The following is a 6,491-nucleotide window of genomic DNA, read 5'->3' as shown; positions in this document are numbered from 1 at the left end:
TTGGTCCATAACTTGATTTTTATGTACAATACTCAAGTCACTGAGTTTTGATTGATTGGTTCTACATTGTGTAAACAAGGTCTTTGAAAAGTTAAGTTTATGGCCATTATGTTGAAACCATGTATCTAGGTTGTTTAGTGTGTTTATAACACCATCCAGAATTTCTCCCACATTTTGTTTTTCAAGGAGTACATAAGTACTATCAGCAAACATGACTGGCTAGGCACTGATATTAAGAAACTAGACTAAACTCCATCCGAACAGGCATTGGAAGGCCCAACGGTACCGACCGGCCGCTGTATCATCCTCAGCCCACCAGCATCACTGGATGCGGATATGGAGGGGCATGTAGTCACCCCATCACTCTCCCGGCAGTATGTCAGTTTACGAGACCGGAGTTGCTACTTCTCAATCAAGTAGCTCTAAGTTTCCTTACAAGGGCTGAGTGCATCCATCCAAGTGCTAGCCTATTCCAACAGTACTTAACATCGGTGATCTGATGGGAACAGGTGTTACCACTGCAGGAAGGCCATTTGCATTGATACTAAGAGGTAAATCATTTATGTAAAAGAGAGACAATGTTGGCCCTAAGATTCAGCCTTGAGGGACTCCTTGTGGTATTGTACTCCACTGAGATGTGTAATTTACGATGTTAGATGTTATGATTACCCTTTGCTTCCTGTTTGTCAGATAAGATCTGAGCCACTGCAGAGCATTTGGTCTGACGCCATATCTGTCTAGTTTATGAAGCAGCATGAAGTGATTCCCAGAATCGAATGCCTTTGCAAGGTCGCAGAAGGCACCTGCTACTTTGTTGCTTTTATCTAGTGATGAGCAGATTTTTTCAATGAATTCATTAACAACACTCATGGTGCTTTTCCCTTTTTGGAACCCATCCTTGTTTTTAAGAATAAAACCATGTTTCACAATAAAATTTATTATATGGACAGCAGCTATTTTTCCAAATACTTTGTATAGCACTGGGAGGATAGAGATGAGGTGGTAATTTCACATACACTCTATTGATCCTTTTTTGTGCAGTGGTTTTACCTCTGCATACTTAAGCACATCAGGGAAGTTTGCTTGCTCAAATGACTGATTGATTATTAAGGACAGAGGGTGTGCTATTTTACCAAATACAAATTTAATTACTTTGGTGGGTATTTGATCCCATCCTGGAGCATTTTTGTTTGTTAATGACAAAATAGCATTTTTACATCTTCAGCTGAGATTTTACTAAATATCACAAAGTGGTCACTATTATTGTTTAGGCCAAAGCAATTCACACTGTTTTGATAAGTAATCACATTTACACCAAATTTTGTTACATTTATGAGAAACTTATTAAAACATTGAGCTATTTGAGAAGAGTTTGAAATAGTAACGTTGTTTTGTATGTTTTTTGAAATTTCCTGGTGGTTAACTGTTGTACCTAATTCTGATTTAATAAAAGACCATACTGCTTTAGTTTTATTATTATGTCCTAAAATGTGTGCAAGGGATAAGTCCCTGCAGACGCGCTATCCTCTGTGCCCACGGTGGCTCAGATGGATAGAGCGTCTGCCATGTAAGCAGGAGATCCCGGGTTCGAGTCCCGGTCGGGGCACACATTTTCAACATGTCCCCAATGAAGTACATCAACGCCTGTTTGCAGCTAGGGTGTCCATTTAATTATCATTTCACTTGTAATTGAATTAACAGCAACTCTTACAAGCGTACCTTCTACATGAAGAATAGAAATCTTTACAAAACTGACTCATTCCTCATATGATTTGTTCACTGCATGAAATAGAAACAAACACTTTAAGTATCAATGAGCACACTGTACCATATAGTATTTAGTATTGCAGTTTTGGACAACCTGTTTTTCCAGTTGGAAATTAAGTATCTTACAAAATGCTTTCTTTAATGTGCACTCCTCTCATATTTAGTTACATGGGTAGCCACATTTTATGTTTAATGCCTTATTACGAAGCTTCTCTTCATCATTAGGGATTCTACAGTTGGCCAGTGAAAAGCTAAACACACTATGTAACATTACTGACCTGGTTATATTGCTGGTATTCTTTGGTAATTTTGAAGTCTCATTCTCTGAAATTGGTTGGAGATTTAACCTAATATTTAAGTAATGGGCATGACACCATTGATTTAAACTTGAGATTACTTCACATTTCTTAGCACCAAAACATATAATGATGAATATTTACTTCTGCTATCAACTATTTTTATAGTTCAAGTAAACCAAGTCAGCTACTACGCTTGATGAACTCTAAACAGCAGCAGGTTCTTTCCATGGTGAAGTTGTCATTCAAGTCTACAAAAAATAGATCTTCACAAAATAGCATTTGATAGAACTCTGTCATTGAAGCTTTACTAACACTTTAATGCAGAGATGTTACATGGACATCTACAGCCAGATTTTCCGAACAAGTGCATGAAATAATCACACTCAGTGAGTGTAACAGTAAGATCTGCTCATGTTAGTGACTTTGACATTGAAATGTGGAATGGATGAGTGCATGCTATGAATTTTTACAGTGAGATATTAAGATGAAAATAGCTAATCAAGACTCTGCCAAGGAGAAGTTACTGTAACAATTACTGGGAGCAAAATTCCTACTGCTATATAAAGAGGACAATGTCAAAATTAGTGGCAATGACATTATGGGAAAGCAAGTAATAATTTGGTTTGTCTATGTGATAGATGATTGGGAAATAAATAAAGTTGGGTGGAATATTTTATTCATACCAGATGCACTGCTGTGGGAATTTACCGAGCTTCTTGGAAATTTCACAGTATGGTAGTTTTCTTAATTGCCAAATTACTCTGATAAAATTATTTTCCAGTTCAGAAAAATTAGAGCAAGAAATTTATAACTACAGTTATAATGTCATAAACATACTTAATGGTCCAAATAATAATATTTTCTGGGTGGTGGAAACTTTAATTACGAATAACTTTTTAGTTAATGAATTTTCACACATAATAAAATGGTCAATGAAAGAGTTATATGAGGACTTTCAAATAATTGATGTCATTCTGGAAATAAACAATTGTTACCTCACGATGTGTTTCTGCACATATGGCTTTTAAATAAAGATTTCTCTTAAAGGAACATGTACAGTGAGAAATTAACTGTATCATTGGCATTAGCAGAACTCCAACCAATGAATAATGAATTTTACTGAAATGCACCTCAAATATGAATTTGGGTGCTTTATGTAAATGTGATACATCTACTACCAGCATAATACAAAAAGGAAATAACAAAGTTATGTGAGGAGTAGAGTTATAGTAAATTGAGTTATCCACATTTGCTAAGTTTCAAGTTCCTCAACTGTACAGTGAAACATGTCTTCTACTGCCCCCACCTCAAAAAAGTGAGTCTACAGTTCTCAAATCCAAAATGGTGCATGTAAATCAGTGTTTATGAAGTTACTGTTGATTGCTTTAGTACTGCAGATAAGCTAGCTGGATTATGAAAACCACCAAATTTGGGAATCTTTAACCTAGCATACAGATGCAAGTTTTTGAGGTTAACACAGTATTTAAAATAATAATAATAAAATGCTGTAAAATAATAACAGAGCACTTGCTTACATAGTACACAGATCTACAAAAGCAAACTTAGCGATAGTGGCACGCAAGGACAGTCAAATTAATATGAAAAATATGGGAAAAAAGTAAGTAAACTATCCATTAATACAGAAGTAACTGCCATAGTTGTTACATGTAATCCACTGTAAGGCAAGGTGGTCAATGTATTTATGGAAAACTGTTGGCAGTTGCATCTGGAAACATAATTGTACCAAGGCATGCACGTCTTTATCTGAAGCAAAGGACAGCCATGAATATCTTTCTTCGGGGCTCTAAAAATATGGAAATCATATGGGGAGAGATTGGGACTTTACAGAGAAAATTTAAGGGTTTTCCCAGCAAAACGTCTGCAGCACACACTATACAACCTTAGCAGGCATTTTATTGGCAGGTTGCTTCAACTATGCTGCAGAGTTTTGTCTGGGAAGCTTTCACACAACCTCCATTCAATCCCAGTCTCATGTGATTTCCATATTTTGGGAGCCCTGAAGAAAAACTTTCTTGGCCATCCGTTTGCTTCACACCAAGAGGTGCACACACAGGTACAGTCATGGTTCTGTAGACAACTGCAAAACATTTTTCCATGAAGGAATTGACTATCTTGTCTTGCAGTGGCATAAATGTATTCACAGCTATGGTGATTACTTTTGAAATAATAAACAGTTTACTTACTTTTTTCTCATCAGTCTTGTTTTCATTTGATTGCCCATTATACATGGAGCTTTCATCTCATGAACTCTTCCTCAAGTTTTGTATCAGTGTAACCAAACACACTACAAAAAGAGATGAATGTAACACGGTTCAGATCCCATCAAGAGCCAATCACAAAATATTTTGATTTCATTCATGACTTTTAAATTATTTTCTAATTCTGGTATGTTGACTCAATGGTAAATCTATAGTGGCAGATTCATGATTAGGTGGGGTTTCTTAATTAACACATACTAATATAACAATGAAAACAATAAATTATTGATAAAATTATTTAATTAGATAGATAAAATATCTACTCACCAAGTGCTGGCAGAACACACACATAAAACTGTTGTGATTGGCAAGTTCTCAAAGTCAGTGGCTCCTCCTCCAGGCAGAAGGATTAAAGAGGAAGGAAGAAGTGTGAAGCAAAAGGACTGGAGAGGTCTAGGAAAAGGGGTAGATTTTGGGAAAGTCACCCAGAACCATGTGTCTCAGGAGACTTACTGTACAGGATGAGAAGGAAAGACAGACTGTTGACAACTGAATTGGACGAGATTTGAAAATCTGAGAACTTAAAGGCAGAAGACAGGGTAATATGCAAGACAGAGATTACTACTAAAACATCATGCATGAGTTAATAAGCATGAGAAGCTAAGTGCTTTGTACGTAACAGAGGGGGGGGGGGGGGGTGAAAAATAGATGTGAAAGACAACAAAAGATGTAGAAAACTAAAATGGAGTGAAGCAAAGAAAAGCTGAGAAGGAAGATATTAATGTAAATTAAGGCCAGGTGGGGGGCAAGAACCAAGGACATGTTGTAGTGTTAGTTTCCAAATGCGGAGTTCTGAGAAACTGGTGTCCAGTGGGAAGAATCCACATGGCGCACATGGTGAAACAGGCATCAAGGTCATGAATGTAATGTTGTAGAGCATGGTCTGCAACAGGATATTGTGAGTTGCCAGTACATACCCTGTGCGTATGACTATTCATCGTAATTGATAATTTGGTGGGAGTCATGCCAATGTAGGAGGTTGAACAGTGTTTACATAACAGCTAGTATATGGTGTGTGTCGTTTCACAGGTGGCTCTCCCTTTTTTTTTTTTTTTTTTTTTTTGGCAGTTACAGGGCTGTTATAGGTGGTGGTAGGAGGGTGCATAGGGCAAGTCTTGCAGCGGGGACGGTCACGGGGGTAGGAGCCATACAGTAGCAAGATGGCTGCAGGTGGAGCATAGGGTCTGACAAGAATGTTGCAAAGATTTGGGTAGGGGGGTGTTGGAAAGCTATTCTAGGTTGTTGTTGTTGTTGTGGTCTTCAGTCCTGAGACTGGTTTGATGCAGCTCTCCATGCTACTCTATCCTGTGCAAGCTTTTTCATCTCCCAGTACCTACTGCAACCTACATCATTCTGAATCTGCTTAGTGTATTCATCTCTTGGTCTCCCTCTACGATTTTTACCCTCCACGCTGCCCTCCAATACTAAATTGGTGATCCCTTGAGGCCTCAGAACATGTCCTACCAACCGATCCCTTCTTCTGGTCAAGTTGTGCCACGAACTTCTCTTCTCCCCAATCCTATTCAATACTTCCTCATTAGTTATGTGATCTACCCATCTAATCTTCAGCATTCTTCTGTAGCACCACATTTCGAAAGCTTCTATTCTCTTCTTGTCCAAACTATTTATCGTCCATGTTTCACTTCCATACATGGCTACACTCCATACGAATACTTTCAGAAATGACTTCCTGACACTTAAATCTATACTGGATGTTAACAAATTTCTCTTCTTCAGAAACGCTTTCCTTGCCATTGCCAGCCTACATTTTATATCCTCTCTACTTCGACCATCATCAGTTATTTTGCTCCCCAAATAGCAAAACTCCTTTACTACTTTAAGTGCCTCATTTCCTAATCTAATTCCCTCAGCATCAGCCGAATTAATTAGACTACATTCCATTATCCTTGTTTTGCTTTTGTTGATGTTCATCTTATAGCCTCCTTTCAAGACACTGTCCATTCCATTCAACTGCTCTTCCAAGTCCTTTGCTGTCTCTGACAGAATTACAATGTCATCGGCGAACCTCAAAGTTTTTATTTCTTCTCCATGAATTTTAATACCTACTCTGAATTTTTCTTTTGTTTCCTTTACTGCTTGCTCAATATACAGATTGAACAACATCGGGGAGAGGCTACAACCCTGT

At 37.7% G+C, this 6,491-nt stretch overlaps 1 non-coding gene across 1 annotated transcript; it reads left to right on the top strand.

Moving 5' to 3' along the window:
- The first annotated feature begins 1,531 nt into the window (after positions 1 to 1,531).
- Positions 1,532 to 1,606, top strand: Trnat-ugu. Its single transcript has one exon. It is a non-coding gene; the product is annotated as a tRNA-Thr (tRNA).
- The last annotated feature ends 4,885 nt before the right edge of the window (positions 1,607 to 6,491 follow it).

Source organism: Schistocerca piceifrons, chromosome X (genome assembly GCF_021461385.2).
Source record: "Schistocerca piceifrons isolate TAMUIC-IGC-003096 chromosome X, iqSchPice1.1, whole genome shotgun sequence".
Lineage (NCBI taxonomy): Eukaryota > Metazoa > Arthropoda > Insecta > Orthoptera > Acrididae > Schistocerca > Schistocerca piceifrons.
The sequence above is the reverse complement of the archived record's forward strand: the minus strand, read 5'-3'. Positions and strand labels throughout refer to the sequence as shown.